The following is a 23819-nucleotide window of genomic DNA, read 5'->3' on the forward strand; positions in this document are numbered from 1 at the left end:
AGGTTTTTCTGTATGGACCTTAGTATATGCTCACAAGAAAGATTTGTGCAGAACAAGAAACCAATTAAAGCTTTCTCAACGTTGCAGGCCTGAGGAAGGGGGACATTCTGCAGTGGGAATGGCAGAAACTCCATTTGGATCTATCACCCCAACTCCTCTGTGGAAAGATAAGACAGAAGGTACCTTTCTACTGACGGTAAGACAGAAAACCTTGTCACTCTCAGGGTATAGGTAAGGACCCATAGAAGCTACGAGAAGGGAATAAAAAATATCTTCTATACAACTAGACAAAGGTAAGAACTACTATCCTAGGCTCAGACCATGAGAGGTTTTCTATCACTAGAGAAGAGGCAGAAAATCACATCCCTGAACCCTAGGGACCCTGAATATACGAGATTCTGGGTCTAAATCAAAGCACAACAGAGATTACCTTAGCCTAAGGCAAAAAAAAATCAGAAATATATTACATATTTATAGCTTATGCAAAAGTAACACTTATGACAACAATATCATTAATGATCAGAGGCAGGGATTGGAAATGTACCACTGTAAGGTTCTTACACTACACATGAAGTGAAATAACAGTATTTAAGTGTATACCATGATTAACTAAGGATATACATTTTAAACATAGGTTAACAACTAAAAACAAACAAATAAAAGAAAGTATAAAAAAGAAGCCAAGAGTGGAGAGAAAAATGAAAAATGAAAACAAAGGTTAACAACTAAAAACAAACAAATAAAAGAAAGTACAAAAAAGAAGCCAAGAGTGGAGAGAAAAATGAAAGAATAATTCAATTTAAATAAAGGCAGAAAAAAGCAAAAGAAAAACAGAAGAAACCAATAGTAGATAACACCAATAGAATACAACTAACAAGATAGTAAGCTTTAATTCAAATATACTAATAATTTAATTGCATACAAATGGTCTAAAATCAATTAAAAGAAATTACTAAGTTGGATGAAAAACCTAGACCCAACTAAGTCTTTTCTAAACAAACTTCATGTTAACATAAAGATACATATGCATGCATACATGTTTATATGTATATACATATATGTACCTATAAAAGAAAAACTTGGGAAACCATATAGCATATAAATATTAATCAAAATTAATCTGGAGTGGTCATATCATATGAAGCATTTTATAAATATTACCAGGAGGGGCACCTGGGTGGCTCAGTCAGTTAAGTGTCCGACTCTTGGTTTCAGCTCAGGTCATGATCTCATAGTCTGTGAGATCAAGTCCCATATCAGGCTCTGTGCTCACAGAAAGCCTGCTTGGAATTCTCTCTGTCCCTCTCTCTCTCTACCCCTTTTCTGCTTATATTCTCTCTCTCTCTCTCTCTCTCTCTCTCTTTCTCAAAATAAGTAGTAAACTTAAAAAAAATATTTTTTTTAAATATTTCCAAGAAAAGAGATGGGGTTCCTGGGTGGCTCAGTTGGTTAAGCATCCAATTTTGGCTCAGGTCATGATCTCATGGCTCATGGGTTCAAGCCCCATGTGGGCTTTGTGCTGACACCTAGGAGCCTGGAGCCTGCTTCAGATTCTGTGTCTCCTTCTCTCTCTACCCCTCCCCTGCTCATACTCTCTCTCTCTCTCCCTCTCTCTCTCTTTCTCAAAAAATAAACATTATTTTTTTTAAATAAGTAACAAAATAAATATTACCAGGAAAAGAGAGACACTACATAACTTTCTGACCAAGATCGTGCTTAACTAGAAATGAATTGTGCAAAGATATCTCACAAACATTTGGAAATAAAACACAATTCCCAATAACCGATGGGTCAATAGGAAACCACAATGAAATTATAAAATATTTTGAATTAAATGAAAATGAAAAAATATATTTCAAAATGTGTGGAATGCTACTTCAGGGAAAGATGGAAGAGTAGGAGGACCTTAAGCTTACCTTGTTCCATGGATACAACTACATAACACCTACATCAATATACATAACCCAGAGAATGACCCAAAGACTGACCAAAACAGAATTTCCATAGCTAATGTAGAGATGGGGCCACATCGAGAGGGTAGGAAGGATGGAGATGTGGTTGGAAACTAAAGAGACCCACAGGACTATCCGTTAAGGGGAGGAATGTCATGGACATGGAGAGAGGAAATAAACAAGACACTCACAATAGGCACCCAGGCAAGGGGACATGCATGGGGAAGACAAATCTCCATAACATTTGGCTTTGAAAATTAGATGGACATAACGTCACAAGGTCTTACAATCAGTGGGGCTTAACGCTTAGAACCTTAAAAGTCAGTGGGCATGGCTCTGGGAGAGCTAGGAGGGCAATAGGAAACTGACTCCCCACCCTTAAAGAGATAACAGGACAAAGAGTCCTGAAGAGATATAGCATAGAAGCAGCAGTGTGAAAATCACCTGGAGTATACAGGAGGAAGATATGTTTACTAATCTCAGAGCTTGCACCAGAGGGGTAGGGATCTTGGGAAACTTCTCCAAGGACAGAAGAGCTAGTGAGGGTCACTTCCCTCCTTGTCCCCCTAGCTTAGACACATGGACACCTGCAGAAACCAGAACAGAGCCAATACTCACTATCTAAATTGCTAACAGCCTACCCTGCACCCAAGTTCTCCTGTTGACATGCTCCCTCCAGGCAGGCTGGGCTCCAGGTGGCCTCCCACAGGAGACCTGCAGAAACCTTGCTAACACCAGAGTGCTAACACCCACTCCTGTGGACCTGCTATCCTCTCCAATAGGCCCTTGGTCAGAGCCCATCCAAAGTGGTAGCACAAATCTGAAATCATGCAAGCATCCCCAAAAAGGACCAACACGACTCCAGAATGACTTCTGCCCTGAGGAGTGGGAATGATAACCACATACACCACTCAACTGCACACCACAGTGGGCTGTGGGGAGACATCTGGTCTAACTGTAGGCCACACCCACCAATGAAAACTTCAGGAAACAATAAAGGAAACAATAACGTTGCTACCACAACTCTGGCAAAGGCAAAAGTGGCTTAGACAATAGTAGTACACATGTAACACAAATAGGAAATGCCCTGAAGCACTAGGTTCTAAGGGACAGGAGACATTACACTGCAGGGCACTACACAGTCTCTTCATAAGGTCACTACTTTCAAGAGCTGAAGACACAGTAATTTTCCTAACACATAGAAACAGACACAGGGGTTTAGACAAAATGAAGAGAAAGGGAAATATGTACCAAATGAAAGAAAAGGACAAAATTATAGCAAGAAAGTTAAGCAAAAGAGAGATAGGTAATATGCCTGAAAGGGTCTTTAAAGTAATGATCATAAAGATATTCACCCGGACTTGCAAAATGAGTGGAGTGAGAGAGAGACAGAGAGACAGAGAAACACAGAGGGAGGGGACTCAAATGAACAAAATCAGAAATGGAAGAAGAGAAGAGAAGAGAAATATCAATTGACACCACAGAAATACAAAGGATTATAAGAGAATGTTAGGAAAAACTATATGTCAAAAAATTGGACAACCTAGAAGAACCAGATTAATTCCTAGAAATATATAACCTACCAAAACTGAAGCAGGAAGAAATAGAAAATTTGAACAGACTGAATTTCAGCCATGAAATTGAATCTGTACTCAAAAAACTCTCAACAAACAAAAGTCCAGGATCAGACAGCTTCACAGTGAATTCTACATTTTTCTTAATGTTTATTCATTTTTGAGAGACAGAGAGAGACAGAGCACGAGTGAGAGAGGGGCAGAGAAAGAAGGAAACACAGGATCCGAAGAAGGCTCAAGGCTCTGAGCTGTTAGCACAGAGCCCAACTTGGGGCTGGAACCCACTAACCACAAGATCGTGACCTGAGCCCAAGTCGGATGCTCAACTGACTGAGCCACCCAGGTGCCCTTAATTCTACCAAACATTTAAAGGTGTGTTACTACCTATGTTTTTCAATTTATTCCAAAAAATAGTAGAGGAAGGAAAACTTCCAAATTCATTCTATGAAGCCAGCATTACCCTGATACCAAAACCAGAAAAAGAGATCACAAAAAAAGAGAACTACAAGCCAATATCTCCAATGAACATAGATACAAAATTCTTCAACAAAATATTAGCAAATCAAATTCAATAACACATTTAAAAAAATCATTCTCCACAATCAAGTGGCATATATTCCTGGGATACAATGGTGATTCAATATTCACAAATCAATCAATATGATAGATTACATCAACAAAAGAAAGGATAAAAACCATATGATCATTTCAATAAATGCAGAAAAAGAATTTGACAAAGTACAACATCCTTTCATGATAAAAACCCTCAACAAAGTAGGTTTGGAGGGAACATACCTCAACATAATAAGGGCCATATAAAAAAACCTACAGCTAACATCATACTCAATGGGGAAAAATTGAGAGATTTTTTTCTCCTCAGATCAGGAAAAAGACAAGAATGCCCACTCTGACCACTTTTACTTGACAGTACTAGAAGTCCCACCCACAGCAATCAGACAACAAAAGAAATAAAAGGCATATAAATTGATAAGGAAGAAGTAAAACTTTCACTATTTGCAGACAATCTGATGCTATATATAGAAAACCCTAAAGACTCTACCAAAAATCTACTAGAACTGACAAATAAATTCAGTAATACTGTGGGATAAAAACCAATATACAGAAATCAGTTTCATTCTATACACTAAAATAAAGGAGAAGAGGGGCGTCTGGGTGGCTTAGTTGGTTGAGCGTCCGACTTCAGCTCAGGTCATGATCTCATGGCTCATGAGTTTGAGCCCCACATTGGGCCCTGGTGCTGACAGCTCAGAGCCTGGAGCCTGCTTCAGATTCTGTGTCCCCCTTTCTCACCACCCCACCCCTGCTGTGCTCTGTCTCTCTCTGTCTTTCAAAAAGGAATAAACATTTTTTAAAAATTTAAAATAAAGGAGAAGAAAAAGAAACTAATAAAACAATAACATTTATAATTACACCACAAATAATAAAATACATAGGAATAAACTTAACCAAGACAGTGAAAGACCTCTGAAAACTATAAAACACTGATAAAAGAAATTGAAGACATCACAGACTAATGAAAAGATATTCCATACTTAATGGGTTAGAAACTAGTATTGTTAAAATAGCCATACTACCCAAAGCAACCTACAGATTCAATGCAATCCCTATCAAAATACAAACAGCATTATTCACAGAAGTAGAACAAACAATCCTAAAATTTGTATGGAACCATAAAATACCCCAAATAGACAAAACAATCATGAAAAAGAATAACAAAATTGGAGGTATCACAATCCCAGATTTCAAGATATACTACAAAGTTGTAATAATCAAAACAGTATGGTACTGACACAAAAATGGACACATAGATAAATGGAACAGAATAGAAAACCCCTGGGGGTGGGGAAACAACAGCCTATATGGCCAATAATCTTCAACAAAGAAGGCAAGAATATGCAATGGGAAAAACAGTTTTTTCAACAAATGGTGCTGGGAAAACTGGACAGTTACATTCAAAAGAATGAGACTAGACCAGTTTCTTACATCACACACAAAAATAAACTTAATGTGAATTAAGAACTTAAATGTGATACTTGAAACCATAAAACATTAAAGACAGTGCAGGCATTAATCTCTCTGACATCAGCCATAGCAACATTTTTGTAGATATGTCTCCTGAGGCAAGGGAAACAAAATCAAAAATTAACTATTGGGACTACATCAAAATAAAAACTTCTTAACAGCAAAGGGAACAGTCAACAAAACTCAATGCAAAGCCACTAAATGGGAGAAGATATTTGCAAATGACACATCCAATAAAGGGTTAGTATCCAATATATAAGTAAGAATTTATACAACTTAACACTAAAAAACCCACAAACAATCCAAGTTAAAAATATGCAGAAGACACAGAAGACATACAGATAGCTGACAGACACAAGAAAAGATGCTCAACATTAAATAATAGTCAGGGAAATGAAGGTCAAAACTGCAATGAGATATTACTTCACACCTGTAAGAATGGCTAAGATCCATAATACAAGAAACAAGCGTTGGAGTGGATATGGTGAACTGCACTGTTGGTGGAATGCAAACCGGTGCAGCCACAATGGAAAACAGAATGGAGGTCCCTCAAAAAACTTAAAAATAGGGGCGCCTGGGTGGCTCAGTCGGTTGAGCGTCTGACTTCGGCTCAGGTCATGATCTCACGGTTCGTGGGTTCGAGCCCCGCATCGGGCTCTGTGCTGACTGCTCAGAGCCTGGAGCCTGTTTCAGATTCTGTGTCTCCCTCTCTCTCTGACCCTCCCCCGTTCATGCTCTGTCTCTCTCTGTCTCAAAAATAAATAAACGTTAAAAAAAAAATTAAAAAAAAAACTTAAAAATAGAATTACCATATGATCCAGTAATTCCTACTGGGTATTCAGCCAAAGAATATTAAACAAACAAATCAAAAAGGAACATAGGAAATAACAGATGTTAACAAGGATGCAGAGAAAGGGGTACATCTTTTTTTTTTTTTTTAATTTTTTTTCAACGTTTTTTATTTATTTTTGGGACAGAGAGAGACAGAGCATGAACGGGGGAGGGGCAGAGAGAGAGGGAGACACAGAATCGGAAACAGGCTCCAGGCTCCGAGCCATCAGCCCAGAGCCTGACGTGGGGCTCGAACTCACGGACCGCGAGATCGTGACCTGGCTGAAGTCGGACGCTTAACCGACTGCGCCACCCAGGCGCCCCGAAAGGGGTACATCTTTGAACTGTTGGTGTGAATTAAAACTGGTGGAGCCACTCTGGAGAATAATATGGAAGTTCTTCAAAAAATAAAAAAGTAGAATTACTCTACGGCCCAGCAATTTCACTATTAGGTATCTATCCAAAGGATACAAAAATGCTGATTCAAAGGAGCACATGCACTCCAATGTTTATATCAGCACTATCAACAATAGCCAAAGTATGGGAAGAGCCCAAATGTCCATTGACTGATGAATGAATAAAGAAGAATGTGGTATATATCTACAACGGAATATTACTCAGCAATCAAAAAAAAATGAAATCTTGCCATTTGTAACTACATGGATGGAACTAGAGTGTAGTATGCTAAGCCAAATATGTTAGTCAGAGAAAGGGAAATATCATATGATTTCACTCATATGAGGAATTTAAGAAATAAAACAGATTAATATAGGGGAAGGGAAGGCAAAATAAGATAAAAACAGAGAGGGAGGCAAACCACAAGAGACTCTTAAAGACAAAGAACAAACAGGATTACTGGAGGGGAGGTGGCAGGGATGGGCTAAAAGGGTAATGGGCATTAAGGAGAATACTTGTTGGGATGAGCACTGGGCATTGAATGGAAGGGATGAATCACTGGGTTCTACTCCTGAAACTGACACTACATTGTATGCTAACTAACGAATATAAACAAACAAACAAACAAAATATATAACAAAAATGTGAGAAATGCAGCTTTTATAGTATTAATGCATATATTTGAAAAGACTCTGAAATCAATAAACTTCCATCTAAACAAACTAGAATAAAGAGCAAATTGAAACTAAAGCAAATAGAAAATAAAATCACTAAAAACAAAAATCAATGACATTATAAACAAAATAAAAAATTAATAAAATGGATACCTTATAGTGAAATTGATCAAGTAAAGAGTAGATATGTATTAGGGGCTCGGGAAATGGAGGGAGGACATTACAATGACAGACATTAAAATGATAATTATATATTAAAAAATTTATAGCTATAAATTAGGTAAAAATAAATGAAATGGGAAAATTTCTTTAAAAACCTCAAACCAAGCCTACCAAATAAAAATATATGCAGAATAATCTTACATCTATTAGTGATACTGATTTGTATTTAATAACATCCCCACCTTCCAAAACAAGCAAACAAAAAATCCAAGCTAAGTGACTTCACTGATAAATTAAATCATACATTTAACAAAGAAAGAAGACCAGTTAAACCCATTCAAGAAAATATTTGAGAAGGAAATAATTCCTAACTCATTTTATAAGGCCAAAATCATTTTGATTCTAAAATGAGAAAAAGGCATTAAAAAAAAGATGTATAGACAGTTATTTATAATTGACAAAATTCTCAAGAAAATATAAGCAAATATAATCTAGCAACATATATAAACAAAATACAGCACCGGAAAGTGGTGTTCATTTCAATCATAAAGGCTGGATCAATAATACCAAAAGCCAATCAAAATACCAACAGATAAAGAAAAAAATCATAATTTCACTAGATTTAAAAAATCATGAATTTTGTCACTATTTATCATTCATGACCAAAAGCCTAAGCAAACTAAGAACGGCCATGAGTTTCCTTGGAGCGATAAAGAGCTTCTGAAAAAAACTCTACAGCTAACATATTTTAATGTTATATACTGAATACCTTTTCCCTAATTTCAGGATTAAGAGTATCCACTCTAACCACCACTCTTATTCAACATGATACAGGAAGTTCTAGGCAGTGCAATAAGACAGGTAAATAAACAAATCAAAGGCATACCATTTGGAAAAGAAGTAATAAAACTGTATTTATTCACAGACAACACAATAGTCTATGTGGAAAACTATAAAGATTATTAAAATATAAAGAAAATAGTTTTGTTTCATAATTATTTGTGGACTAACTTCTGTGTTTCGGACTGTGTTCATGTGGTCCCTCTAGCTGTTTCCCTGTAGCAGTTAATCTTTATACTCCTCGAAATTAGATCCTAAAAGAAAGAATAGATAGAATAAACAAATTTTCAAGAAGTTAAAAGTAATTTTTTTCAGGAAAATAAGCTGGAGAATATGTATAGGGAAGGTAGAGTGTTGGAGGGCAAAGTGAATTTTCAATGTGGTGGTTAAGGTAAGTTCTCACAGAAAGGCTAACATCTGAACATGGAAATGAAATAGGGGAGGAAGCCAACCATGTGAATATTTAAAGGAGTTTTCTATATAGTGGGACCAGAACTTGTAAACGTACTGAGGTGAGAATAAGTCTTATGTACAGACTAGTGGGAAGGCCCAAATCCTATTTCTTTTTCTTCTCAGTAAAGTCACTGCCCTCAGCATTCCACTCCATCATCAAGGAGGATCCAGAGGGACTCCAAATAATGAATAACAAATATGGCTCAAAAGAGAGAGGAAGAGAACACACCACAGAATGAAAACCAGAGGAAAAGACAGAAGTCTGCACTCTTTAGAGCAAGACCAACTTTAGCCTTTGTCTTGCTTTGTCTCAAAAATGCCTGCAGCCAGGCATACATCTCTTAGACAGGGATTGAAGGACTATTTGCTGAAGGAAATTAAAAGTCTCACAGCAATATCTTCAAAACACTAACATTTAGAGTCCATAATAAAAAGCTAGATTATTACTATCTTCTCCTATTACAGTGTAGTTCACATGTCAATTTTCTCTACTCAGACATGCAGATCTGTCAATGCATCATTAACGTCTCACTGTTAATGATGAATGGACCACGAATAAATGCAAACCACTAAAAAAGAAGTCTCCAACAGAAAACATAATCATGGAAAAGAGGGGAGGGGTTCTAACCCAGATGAAACAAACTTCATGCATAAGGAATATATGTACAGTGTACATCCAGGGAAAAGTGAGGCAAGTACTGCATTTTTAAAGTAATGATAGGAATACATAAAAAAAATGAACAATCACTAAAAAATAATGAGGTCTTGGAAGTTAAAACTTTAATAGCATACAAAATTATTCAACAATAGGATCAGACGATAATGTATAAAAAATCTAAAAGAACAAACAAAAAATAGAACAAAATGGAAAAAAGACAAGCTAAAATAATTTACAGAATCAATTCAGAAGCTGTCATTTGACAGTTTAACAAAGTAATAACAAATAATAAATAAACATGTAAATTGTTATAAAAGATAATATTTTAAAATTGCCAAGTGAAGAAGTCTCCTCAGAGAAAAGTCTATCCTACTGTGTACCCAAAAGCCCAACACAATGCATGAAATGATACATAATACATATACTATCTAAGGCACCTAATTATGAAGCCTAGAACATAGGAATATGAGGAACACCAGAGAGAAATCATATTGCAAATCAGGAAACAAATGCAAATTATATCAGATTTCTCTTTCACAATAGGACTAAAATTTCTGAAGGAAAATAATTTTGTTTAAAATTATTTACCCAAAAAAGTATCAGTCAAGTTTAAGAGTAAGAAAAGAAGATATTTTCAGTAATACAAATATTCACAATACATATTTATTTTCCATTCTCCCTTCGATATGAAGCTACTATAAAATGTAAAGTCCAGGGAACAGGAAATGCTGACAAGAGACAAAGGATGATATAGAATTAGGTAAGAAAAATATTAGAATGATAACTGTGCCATCAGCTATGAGAATAGCCAGGAAGCTTCCCTTCAGGAAGAAGGGAGCTTCTGAGAGGAAGAAAAACCTTTGATTATCTAATATGTTCAGACATTTTAAAAATACATTGGTAGGTATCTAGTATATCTAATGGAGCATATGGAAGCAATTAAATTAAGATACAAAGAAAGCCAAACAATTCAAAACACAAGGCAATCGCAAATGCCAGAAAAATCAGTAAGTTTTATATCAAAAAAACCCTAACTGTGCTTTAATATTGTTGCAAAAATAAACAATGTAAGCATATAGTCAATATAAAAAAAAACACAAAGTTGTTGTTTTAAACAAAAAATACTCAGATAACTATACATAGTAATATGCAGGGAGTTGAAGTTGAGGGAGTGGTGGTATAATAAAAATTCACCTTCCTTAACAGGAACTTATAACTAATTTAAACTGTTAAATTACTAATATGGCACACTCTTGGTAAATATTGGTAATTTTTTTTTATGAATTTCTTGCAACTCTTTAACACAATTGAAAGTACTATATATAATAAAATAATTTACTGCATTATTCGGAAAGCAACTCATAGCAATAAAATAATATTTTAAATGAAAACTTTAAAACTGAAAATTTAAAGCTTGTGACTGTCAAAAGACACAGGGAGGAGGCAGGAAAGGACAGGCATAAAATGCTTTTAAATATACATATGATTGCATGCAAATAAGGTTGAGCGTTATCTTTATTCCCTGCCATAAACATTTCCATTTCTATTTCTGTAAGTATTCATTCATTTCCACATATTTTGGGGATAAATATTTTGAGTAAGTAAGGAAATAGAAATTTCTTCCTCTAAAGCTTCCTTGCAATTTTCTCACATTAGTGCCACAATCTTATGCTAAATTATCCAGCATTTGTACCCTCAAAACACTTTCAAAAATTTCCCCAATCTACAGTTGGCTAGTTTTCTTTAAGAATGACACTATTAACCTTGAAGAAATCCTCGTGTTTTAGAATAAACTGTGTGTATTTCCTCTAAGTGGTAGGAGTCTAGTTTGGTAAGCAAATAAACTACAACAATGAGAAAAAGCACATGATAGATAATCATTACTTACTTGCTAAATGAATAAATGAACGAATTTTCCATCAAGAATTAAGAAAAACTCCAAGTGTGTATTACATTGTATTCAAATATCCATTTCCAGCATCTTCCTTTGGAAGCCTGGCAATCAGCTCAGCAAGTTATTTTAATCATGGGAGGTGGAGGACTGGGGGGAGATAATTGCCAAACCTAGTACAGAGGACCCACAAGTGAGTTATCTGGTTGTCACTGCTGAATAAAGAATTTATGTCGATAAAAAAATTTTGTCAATTTTTTTATAAAGGCAAGTTGTTTTGGAAGAAAATATAAAGTCAAATCTGACATCTACTGCTATGTGACATTTGGGTTATTTTATAATAGTCATTTTCTGATTATAACACCCTATTTATTACAAAAACATTTACCTTACCTTACTATCTATTACTCTACAAAGAATACCAATAAGTAGAAATTCCCCATGGATCTGTTTTAAGTCTTCTTGTCATCTTTCTCCATAAATTTAATCTGAACCATCTCACCAGATCTGAATTCACTTTCACCTCTGTTTGGCATGATTGTCAAATCTGTGTTTCTAGCTTTGACTTATGTGTTTTCGGTCCTGAATTTTCAGTTCCTGCTTCTGGGTAGCTCCAGATATCCTATGACTTCCTACAAAATATGATGTATCTTCCCTCTCAAACTTCCTTAGTTTCATACTTTCCTTATTTCTGCTCATGATACCCAGATCTACCGAGTCACCCGGACTCAAAACCTCTGTGTCTGCCTTGCTTGTTGTCAATACAGTGTATTGCCAATAGTATTTTATCTTTCCTTCACAATATTTTCACACATTACCACATATTTGTTTCCATTCCTTCTCTCATAGTTTACACTTTTATAACCTTTCATCTTGTTTCTAACAATTGTCTCTGGCAAGTCTCTAATGACTTGTTATCTGATCAAAAATCACCAATGCTTCTTCAGCATTTCAAAAAGAAATGCAGTTTCCTTCCTTGTAATTCAAAATTCTCCAAGGTTTTGCCTCAAACGATTTCCAATCTCATTCTCAGGTGTCCACCTGCTAGTATCCTACTTCCTTGTTAAATTCTTTAAACTCTTGTGCCTTCTGGCCTCACTTCTGCCACACAGTCATGCTGATGCTTCTGTTTGGCATTCTCTTTCACCCTTAGTTCCACCTAAACAACAAATCCAATTCATTTTCTCAGGCTCATTCAAATGTCAGTTATATCAAAGTTTTCTAGGTTACACTACTAAGAAATAGTTTTATATACATTTCAGTCCTCACAATAAATTTCATTTCCCTAATTGCCAGGCTTTTTATCCTTTTTAATCTCCAAAGGCTAGGATTTATACTGGATTTCTTATGTGTTATTTATCATATTGAAAACGCCTGCCACATATGTGATACTGTTTTAGGTATTAAGTAAGACCAGGCCCCAGTATCATAAGGCCTTCATTCCTTTAATAGGAGAAACAGATATTCACCAAGAATGTGAATACAAATTAGATAATTTAGGAGAGTGGGCAGTGTACTGAAGAAAATAATGCAGATGAATATAATAGTATGTGTAGATAATTGTTATGAAAAAATTTGACTTAAAACAATACGATAGTATGGCAAGATAGAGAAGGGGAAAGAAACAAATAAGGATGCATAAATTGTACTTCTATCAAACTGTATGGGATAGTTCATTCATTTATTAAAAATGTGTAGTGTGCAGCTAGAATGTGCCTGAACTATTATAATCACTGGTAAATAAAACATGGTACAAACTTGAGTAACTCACACGGTGGGGAGACTGGTATGTAAGATCACATAAGGCTACATGAAAATTTCTGTAAAGGCATAAAATGACTATGAATGAAGTTCTATTGTGCACAAGGAAGCAAGCAGCAATTAGTGCAGTTTTGAAAAATCTGACGAACCAAGTGTTTGTCATGCTAGACCTTAAACAACTTAATGCTTAGTACTCTACCTTCCTTTCTGATTTATAGACATCCCCTCACTTCAACAATTTCATGCTCATCGAAATTTTAATGTATTTTTTTTTCCTTTTTCACTGCTTTCCTGGCCACATGGTTGGTCTCCAGACACACTTGTGACCCACACTACACTTAGGTCACAACTGCTTAGTTCCAGGATGGACACCTAGCCAAATCTGACCCTCTTTAGTAAGAATACTAAATTTGAGATTAAAGATAATAATACTGTGTTTCCTTCAATGACAAGGCTGACAAATATTCATCAAAAGGCTCCTGAGAGCTTTATTTACAAATGCAAACAGGCTGTCATTCTGAAAGAATGAAAGGCACGTGAAGAGAGAAACATGAAAGGCACGTGAAGAGAGAAACAGATATTCGATAGGGAAAGAACCAGGTTTTTCAAAGATTCTGCTCATCCCTAACATTTAGTTTAATTCCTAAACTTCCATTGATTTGATTTCTTGAACTTACATTTTTCTTCTCTGGTTCTCATTAGGATTGTGTTGTTTAAAGCCAAAACACGTCCACATTGATGAAAAGGGAAAGGGGTCATTCCAGGGAAAATAAGCTTTGACTTTATGGTTTGCCTATTACTCCTTCAACATTTTGTTTCATCAAAACTCTTCCCTGCTTTTCTTTTTATTCTTATCAGAGACATTTTTCCCAAATCACCAATTCCACAGGAAAAGTCTTAGCGTTAAATTGATTTCTTAGGAAAAAAAAGAAGAAATGCTGGATTTCAACAAGAAAATCAACACCAAACCCTACAAAACAATTTTACGACATTGATTGGAAAGGAAAGGAAAATAAAATACTGGCAAGAATGGTCAATTATATAGACAGACATCAGTCTCGTACAAAGGTGGGTGTGGTAGGTTAGGATGAGAAAACACGTTTCATTTACATCACAGTTAATATGAAGTGATAATATTAATCTTTGTAACCAATTGTAACTTACAGAACTTGAAAATCAAGGATCAGTTTACATGTGATGAGAGTAAAAGACAACACTATTTTATGTTTTGATTTTTTGTTTTTTACTAGACACAAAGAACAGTCATGACTCACCCAGAATGAGTACAGTATTATTCTGAGTTGAATTCAAATTCAAATTGAGTGCACTACCATTATGCCAATATTTCCTCATTTTAATTTTATTGGTTTCTGACTGCATGAAAAATGTTATCTATTTTGTCTTGAACAATGGATTTTAAATACAAAAATTATTTAAAAAAACAAACCAAAAAAAGTAGACTGAAGCTGCTGGGAGGTACTGCAAAGGCATTACATTCATGCATCACAAAGAAAGTATGTGGTTTAAAAAAAAAAAAACTGAATACAACATGCAATGTTTAGAGCTGCATGATATTCCATATTAGACTGCAAATCTGTGCTACAGGGAAAGCCTTGTTTTAGCCAACGGGACAGAAATTTGAAAATTAATGCACTGATGGCAGGAAAAGAATTATAGGCAAATATATTAGGAGACATTTGAAGTATTTATAATTGCATTGAATATTTAGAAATTTTATTTACATAACTTATACTGATACCTATGCATTTTCTTTGTATTTTTGCACTAAGATTTTTGAAGAGGGATCTTTAATACGTAAATATTATAAAATCTAATAAACTAAAACTGTCATGATTTAATATTGCTACCTTTAGGTAATGTAATTATTCCATGACACATTAAACAGATGAAAAAAAGGGGCTCCTGGGTGGCTCTGTCAATTATGTGTCTGACCCTTGATTTTGGCTCAGGTCATGATCTCACAGTTCTTGAGTTTGAGCTCCACAGCAGGCTCTCCGCTGACAGTGTGGAGCCTGCTTGGGGTTCTCTCTCTCTCCCTCTTTCTCTCTCTCTCTCTCTCTCTCTGCCCCTCCCCCACTCATCATCATCATCTCTCTCTCTCTCAAAATAAATAAACACTAAAAAAAAAACAAATGAGAAAATAATTGCCTATAGAACATGAATTGTTCAAAAGTCTTTGTCACTGAGACATTTTCATAGTTGTCTACAATGAATACAGAAACAAAAATAATAATTTTGAAAATCTCGAATACGAAGAAATACAACTAAAGTCTGCAGTCAGTAATTAGTAATAAAAGATAAGTGAGAAATACTTAAAGGAGTTTAGACACACAGAGGAAATGTTTCAGAATGGACAGATGACACAAAAAGTGTTTGAAATCCAAAGTAAGCACCCTTCATCTTAGCAATACCGGGGGAAATCAGAACATAGTGCCACCAGGTATATCTCTCAATAATTTATGTCAGGTATGTTTCAGATGTCCAAATGACCAGAATGGTTGTATAATGTGTTTATTGTGCTGCCGGTTGTATTGATTCCACAATCTGTTTCCCATCAATACACTACACCGGAGGATTATTTGGTTTGGGGAAAGCCTTTTTTTCCCCCTGTTGATGCTTAAATTTTTTTTTAAAGATGAAGCAGACACATAGTTATGAGAAAATCAGTAGAAATAATTATGAGATAAAGATAACATATGGACTCAAATTCACAGAATTACTCAGTTTACACCTTTCAACAAAGAAGTTGGGGAGGGCTTAATTATACATGAAAGTTATATACTAATCTTAGACTACTTTATGAGCGTAAGATCAAATAGACCTCAAAACAGAGGATAGATGTAGATATAGATAGATAGATCTTCACCCAGGTTTTCTTTGTTATAAATATTAAAGCTCAGATATCCTAGAATATATTCTTGAAAATGACAAAACGATGATGCACCTGGGTGGTTCAGTCGATTGAGTGTCTGAATTTGGCTCAGGTCATGATCTCACAGTTGGTGAGTTCAAGTCCCACACTGGGCTCTGTGCTGACAACTCAGAGCCTGCAGCCTGCTTCGGATTCTGTGTGTGTTGCTCTTCCTGCCCCTCCCCCTCATGTTCTCTCTCTGTCTCTCTCTCAAAAGAAAATAAACACTAATTTTTTTTTTTAATGACAAAATGAAAAATATCAGGTTTCTATGAAACTTGATCACTGTTTAGGTGGTCCAAATTACTACGCTGCATCCCAAATGCACTCGTGCATGAATTAATTATTCCATTCAACCAGTAATCATTCTAAAATAAAACTGGAATAAAAGAAAACAAAGTAGTTAAAACACAAAGTCTCAGTTAAAAAAAATGTTCTTAAATATTTATTTATTTTGAGAGAGAGAGTGAGCTGAGGAGGGGCAGAAAGAGGAGAGAGAATCCCAAGCAGGCTCCACACCATCAGTGCAGAGCCAGATGCAGGGCTCAAACTCACAACCATGATGAGATCAGGACCTGAGCCGAAACCAAAAGTTGGACACTTAGCTGACTGAGCCACCCAGGCACCCCGCAATGTCTCATTTAAAGAAGAACAACAAAAAAGAAATGAAGTTGTGTGAGTAGTCTAATATTAAACAAAATTTTTAAAACAGTATTTAGGGGCCACCTGGGTGGCTCAGTTGGTTGAGCGTCAAACTCTTGATTTTGGCTCAGATCATGATCTCAGGGTCCAGCTGAGCTTGGAGTCTCCTTAAGGTTCTCTCTCTCTCCTTCTGTCCCTCTCTTCCATTCATGTGCTCTCTCTCTAAAAATAAAAAGAATAATAAAATCTAAACATTTAAACAAATAAAACAGTTTCAATAAAATGTTCTTTCTGGCAGTTTTTATTAACTTTTTGACCCATTTGCAAATTGTTGTTTGTTTATTCATTTTTCTATAGCAGCATTTAAAAAGTTCATCATAGGGCACCTGAGTGGCTCAGTTGGTTAAGCATCCAGTTCTTGGTTTCAGCTCAGGTCATGATCTCATGTTTTGTGAGTTCCAGTCCCGCACCGGGCTCTATGCTGACAACACAGTCTGCTTGGGATTCTTTCTCTCCCTCTCTCTCTTCCCCTCCCCTGTTCACTCTCTCTGTCTCTCTCTCAAAATAAATCAATAAACTTTAAAAAATTAAAAAAAAAGAAAGTCTAATGTAAGTTGTTTATGGTTTATGCTCACATGTAAAACAGAAGTGCAATAAAGTTGACAGTCAGAAATGAAAAAAAAAGAAAAAAAGAAAAAGAAAAAGAAATGTAGAGAAGGAGTAGAAAGGCTGATTGTCCTACGAGTTTGAGGAGCAGTTACAGTGGAATAAATGAGTGAGGTGGCTGGAAAGAATTTAAGGTGAAGTCGGGCAGTAAAGTGGCTGAATTTATGACTACATAACAATGCAATTCTGGGTGTTGGTGAAGTCCCCAGTGGTGTTATGGGGATGAGTGGTAGATACCTTAGTGGTAAAGGTCACTGGAAACTTACAAAGATAGAATGCTAAAGGAAAAAAAAAATGACAGTAATAGAAATATGATAAATCTAATTTTTTCATTTTACAATTCTAGCATATATTTCAGTAAAATTTCATCCCCAGACTCTTTAAATAGTCAACGTCTGCTATATGCCAGGAATTGAGCTAAGTTCTTTACACACATCACTTCATCTAATCCTCAAAAATATCACATATAAAGACATATCACTATTACCTTCAGCTTATGGATGAGAAAACTGTGGATCTGAAAATGTGAGTAATTCTGTCCAAGTTGCACAGATGTAAGTGATGAAACAGAGTTCAAAGCCAGACAATCAGATTCCAGGCACTATATTGTTAAGCATGATTGCATTATACTATTATATAAAAATAAAATCAGAAGGAAGGGCTTTTATTGAATATCAACAGCAGAAATACCAATTGTATTTAAGTACAAAAGAAATATTTTCCTGGAGTGTTTATTCAATTTTGGCCATTGCAGATCCATTAGCAAACCTAATTATATCTAAGAACATTTTCTAAAGAAAATGCACATACATATATGTTTAAAAACTGGTTTGTATAGTCCCTTTGAAAGACTACAAAATGACAAATATGAAACATTCATTAAAATGATAGGCACATAGAAAAGATACACAATTTAAAACATTTGGGCAAAATACTTTATACTTCATGAAACATGGGGAGATTTATCTATGAAACTGGTTACATTTTTTGTAGTCACTTTGGGCTTTAAGGATTTTAAAATATAGTTGTGATCAGAATTAATGAACCCCAGTTGACAGAGTCATCCATAGCATTATGATATTCTTTTATGTGAGACATGAAAATTCTAAACATCCTGTACTCTACTAAGGTTCTGTCTGGCAGGGGATTACCATTGAGACACCTTTATGAGTTGTTTGAAAATTTCTTTGCAAAGGTCAGTTCCCCATGGGATTGATATTGGTAATTGGCTCAAAAGCAAACCACTTCTCCAAAATGTGCCACTTTCTGTCTGATTAGAACTTAGAGGCCAAAACAAAAGAGAGTTTTAAATGATCTTTGTTTCTAAAACAGACTTGTTCAGAGTCAGTTTCAAGGGCACATGAATCCATATTCCTCAGCATATTGTTCTGAAAATTCTGTGGCGAGGCAGAGTTCTTACCTTGTGAGGATTATAGATTTCTTTTTAAGTTAAAATTGGCATTTTTAGAGCTTATCATTTGCTTCCCCCTGGCAGCTGCCATATTGCTATGAACATTACTGTGTCTGCCATCATTTGTGACATACTCTGTAGGAGGCCTGTCAGGAAATTTTGGTCTCAGACTCTACCGTAATGCAGGTTTAACAATCAGAAGAATCCTACACTTTAATAAAACATTAAACGCATTCTTGGCAGCATGAGGATGGAAGCAAGACAGTGGTAAACTCTGAGCTGTGTGTGGCATTCTAAGAGAATCAAAATGAGAGCACTTCCCTGATTTTATAGCTCCAGACATGGTCAAATCATTCTGGAACTGGTTTGTGAAAATATATATTTACTAAATGACCAAAATGGTAAAAGTATTTAAAATAAGCCATACATGAAAATTATAAGAATAGTTCAATTCTACTGTCATTGTTTCCAGAAGAATCACAGAAAGGGAAATAATGTCAATATGTTTCTTCTTCCTCCTTTGTATCCCATAAATTATATGATATTTCATGCCAATTAGTACATTCCTACCTTATCTTCAAACGGTTACTGGGGAAACCATACGAAGAAAAGAAGATAGACTGAAAAATAAGAGTGAAGAAACCAAGCCTGAATCAGAAGGATATAAATTGACCACTCACTTGTGCGCTATTGCTCTTAGTTGTGTAGAACAGAACCCAGAGACCATGAAAACTACAACTAAACTAGTTTTTAAAACTTAAACTGATCAAACGTATTTATTCAGTTTTAAGCAAATGATGGGAATAAGACAACAATATAGCCCAAGTGCTTCCCTTAGACATTTACAAATTCCTAGTATACCAATCAGGCTGTATGGAACGACTATCTGGGATTATAATTTGAAGTGATTATTGTACTTCAGAGTGACTATAATTATCAAAAATCTAATCATTGATACTGACCCTGTTTAGGGGAATATTATGCCAGAAGTTGGTTACATGGTTTCATTGAAAAGGGTTATCCAATTTCCACAGATTTCCATGTGCTCATTCACGTATTTTTAAGACAGGTACCCTGGACTGAAAATATGAATTCTTTGGCTCTTATGTGGGTTATGGTATAAACATTGCCTGTATTGGTTTAGCCCGTTAACTTCTGTTGTTCTATCTCTATTTTTAGCCTTTGATTATAATTTTTTCTGACCAGGGAGCTCTCTTCTGTGTAGAGAAGATACTGATCTCATCATTCATATCATAGTCTCCTGGATGTTTTTTTTTTCCTCAGTACAAATGACTAGATTATAATTCTGTCTGGATTATAATACCATTCTATGTGAAAATAGATAATATGATTCTTCTTCCTGAGAATCATTTGTAATTTCCACTTTTGGGGAAACAAAGAAAAGAAGAAAAATGTTCTCGTGTTTAGAAGCATCAAGTCAAATTCTTGCAATATGGTTAATTCAATAAAGTATTCTCCATTGTTGAGAGGTACATTGTCAGACAGACAATTAGGTCCATCAGTACGTTATCTTTTCTTCATGACTCTCAGCTTTTGTGAACTAAACTAAGTCAATCTGGCCACTTACAATATTGATTTGGGGACATATTCACAGGCTTCAGAAATTAGACATGAGCGCTCTAATTCGCCTCCCCCACAATCTAAGTGGAGTACCAGATGAGAGCAAACCTCAGAATAAATTCTGCACCAGCAAGCAGGCAAAAACTGCCACACAATGTATTCTTGTGAGCTCAGCAAAGTGGCAGGCACTCCTAAGCACATGATTCAAGGCATAGGCCAAGGGTATTTTAGTAGCAAAAGCCAGCTAACTTTTAGTTGAAATCTCATTACAGAATTATCCATTAGAGGCAAAAAAAAAAAAAAAAAAAAAAAAAAAAAGGCAAACGCTAAAGATTGTTATATTTTTGTTTATATGAGGGCAAATGTTCTTGAGCAATTTTTAGAGCCAATTCATATATGGAGAACAGCAAAGTTGAAGTATTTCTAACACTAATTTTTAAAAAAATCTTTATTTATTTTTAAGAGAGAGACAAAGACAGAGCATGAGCAGGGGAGAGGAAGAAAGAGAAGGAGACTCAGAATCTGAAGCAGGCTCCAGGCTCTGAGCTGTCAACACAGAACCCTATGCAGGGCTCCAATTCAGTGAGATCATTATCTGAGCCGAAGTCAGGCACTTAACCGACAGAGCCACCCGGGCACCCCTCTAATACTTCTTATGCTGATACAGTCTTGCTGTCAACCCAGCAATCATGATTATAATGTTGACTATCATTTTACTTGAGAAAAGATTAAGTTGTAAGATTTGCCTAAATTTTCATCTCTTCAGGCTTTTTGTGCACAACATCCACTAAGAAGTTGCAATCCAATAAAATTATGGTTCAGATCCAGGGAGGTAGGGGAAAAGCTTAAAAAATAAAATAAATTAATAAATAAATTAAATTAAATTAAATTAAATTAAATTAAGTTAAATTAAAAAACACTCTGTGTTAGCACTGCCCAATTTCCGAGTGTCGGTCTTCTGAAGCCACAAAAGAGGAAAATAGTTATAATCTTGCTAGCTGGTTACCTGTGTTTTGTTTCACATCAGTGGGTTGGCAAACTAGGAAAGTTACAAGTTACAAGTTACAAGACAGTTACTTTTACCAGTCTTAGTGAGGTGGCAGATTACTGAGGGATGAGCTAAACTTGATGCTCATGGAAGCAGCTTAGGAGACAGTGGAACCCTCGGGATCAGTTGCATCTAGCTAGATAGGAAGACAGTGATTCCTAGAACAAGCACGAAGTTGTTGATACCATTGCTAACTCCACAGAGCTAGCTAGCTACATCAATGTCAGCCCTCAGGCAGAAAATTGTGAACTGATTTGAAACTTTAATATCCTTATTTAGCATGTCAGAGAAGAACACAGTGAATTTTTGATAAACCAATTACCACCCTCTAGCACAGGAAGATGTGTGGATACAGTAAAGTATTTTTCTTGCTTTTAGGGATAAATTCTGGGTTAGTGCTCCCGCAGCCAATCCTAGGAGACTAAAAGAGTTCTCTGATAAGGGTCCCCCATCTGCTCTTGCATCAGCCTGGCAAGGAACAGTCTAGTGGAAAGTCTATGCCATCATCCTCTTCATGCTGCCGTGACACCTTTATGGCTTTCATTCTTTCTGTTTTTCTTTTTACTTCACTGGAAGGGGAAAAAAAAAGTTTATAAAAGGATTGATGGAAAGAGGGCAAATTTTCTTCTTCCACAGATCATTCTCTCAAAGCTGTGGGACTTGCTTCAGCTTTTTTTCTTTTTGATAAATAAGGATCTTCAATCTTAGGCACTTGGACCTTGGATGCTGTAGGGCAAAACCTTCCGCTTCCCTCTCTTAGGCTCTTTTTGGCTGTCCCCAGTGATTCTCCCCTTCCTAAATTCATTTCCTATCCCATTTCCCTGCTTTGTTCTAGGCTGCTGCTACTGCCCCAGTCCTAGCTTCCTAAAGTATTAATTAAAACAAAGCAAAAGAGAAGAGGTAGGGCGGTCCCTTCCGCAGTCCTGACTCTGCTTCTCTTCTATCATCCCCTCTCCCTCACTCTCCCTAACCTTTTTCCAGAAAGGAGCAGAAACTAAATAAAAGCATGTATTCTGAATCGCAATTGTTTAAGTAACAAGTAACAATTCTTAGAGTGTGTGGTTCTGGGTGTCTTAAATTGCCTCCCTGAGATAGGTAGATTAAAGCCAGCACTTTACGTTCACATTGGACTCTATACTGAAGCATTTCAGACTAAACTAGAGCAATAGAACAATGTCATTACATGTCATTTTCAATTTTAAATACATAAATTATACACTAATATTGTATAATAATTTCTTGAAATTCATTTTAAATGCTTTATGAGTTGGTTCAGATTTTTTAGAATGGAGATTGCTAGCTGTGAATTCATACCACTCTCTCTTCTAGTTCAAGATTGCCCAAATATACAAGACAGTATGACAATATGAAAATCACCAAAACAGATTCTACTTGGTTATTTACTTTTATTTTATTACTTATATAGTTCTGATTAGCTGTTAATTCAGAAAGATAAATTCATCCACTTGTATTGCACATTTGCTCTGTAATCTAAAATACTCTCCATCTTTCCCATACTTTAACTCATTTAAAACATACAGTAAATCTTGCAGATCTGTAATACACATTTCAAATAACAGCAAACTGATACTTATTATGGGTATATTTTTTAGAGACATTGAAGAATTTTAACAAGATTAAAAATAATGCAAAAATGAGGCTAAGAAGCTTATCCAAACCAAATTGTAAGCAGTTGTGACTAAATCAAATTCTATCCTTGGCAACTTACTCCAAAGCCTATATATAGGATCCTTATTCTACCTTGGTCTTTCTATTTTGCAAAATAAAATATAAGGAGTAGAAAACTAATATGTCTAAGGCAAAACCACTTCTTTAGTGGTAGAGAGGGTATATAAAACTGATTCCATATTTAGTGGTTTTCCACCTGTTTTAATACATTCCAGAATACTCCAAGTCAAACTAATAAAAATATTTATGCTCTTGTTTATGAGCCTGAAATTATATTCAATATTTTGCTGTGATTAGCACAGCTCATTTCAGGATACTACTTCCATATACTTCAAAAGTACCATGTCAATTCTGCATATAACTTTAAAGGTTATTAATCGATGGGCTTACCCCATAAATAAATAATCCAATAAAATTTAGTAAAAATGAATTGACAACAAATTTTTCTATAGGGTCTTATAAAATGGAGCTATAACTATATAAAAATAGTTATTAATCAAGGTTTTCAATAATTTTAGGACAGAGAAAAGGTAAATAATTAATCTTCTATCTGTTGGTACATAATTTCCCATGGGTCTCTTTTGTTTCTGTATATCTGGCCAGCGGAGGCACTGA

The sequence above is a fragment of the Panthera tigris genome, chromosome B1 (genome assembly GCF_018350195.1).
Source record: "Panthera tigris isolate Pti1 chromosome B1, P.tigris_Pti1_mat1.1, whole genome shotgun sequence".
Classification (NCBI taxonomy): domain Eukaryota; kingdom Metazoa; phylum Chordata; class Mammalia; order Carnivora; family Felidae; genus Panthera; species Panthera tigris.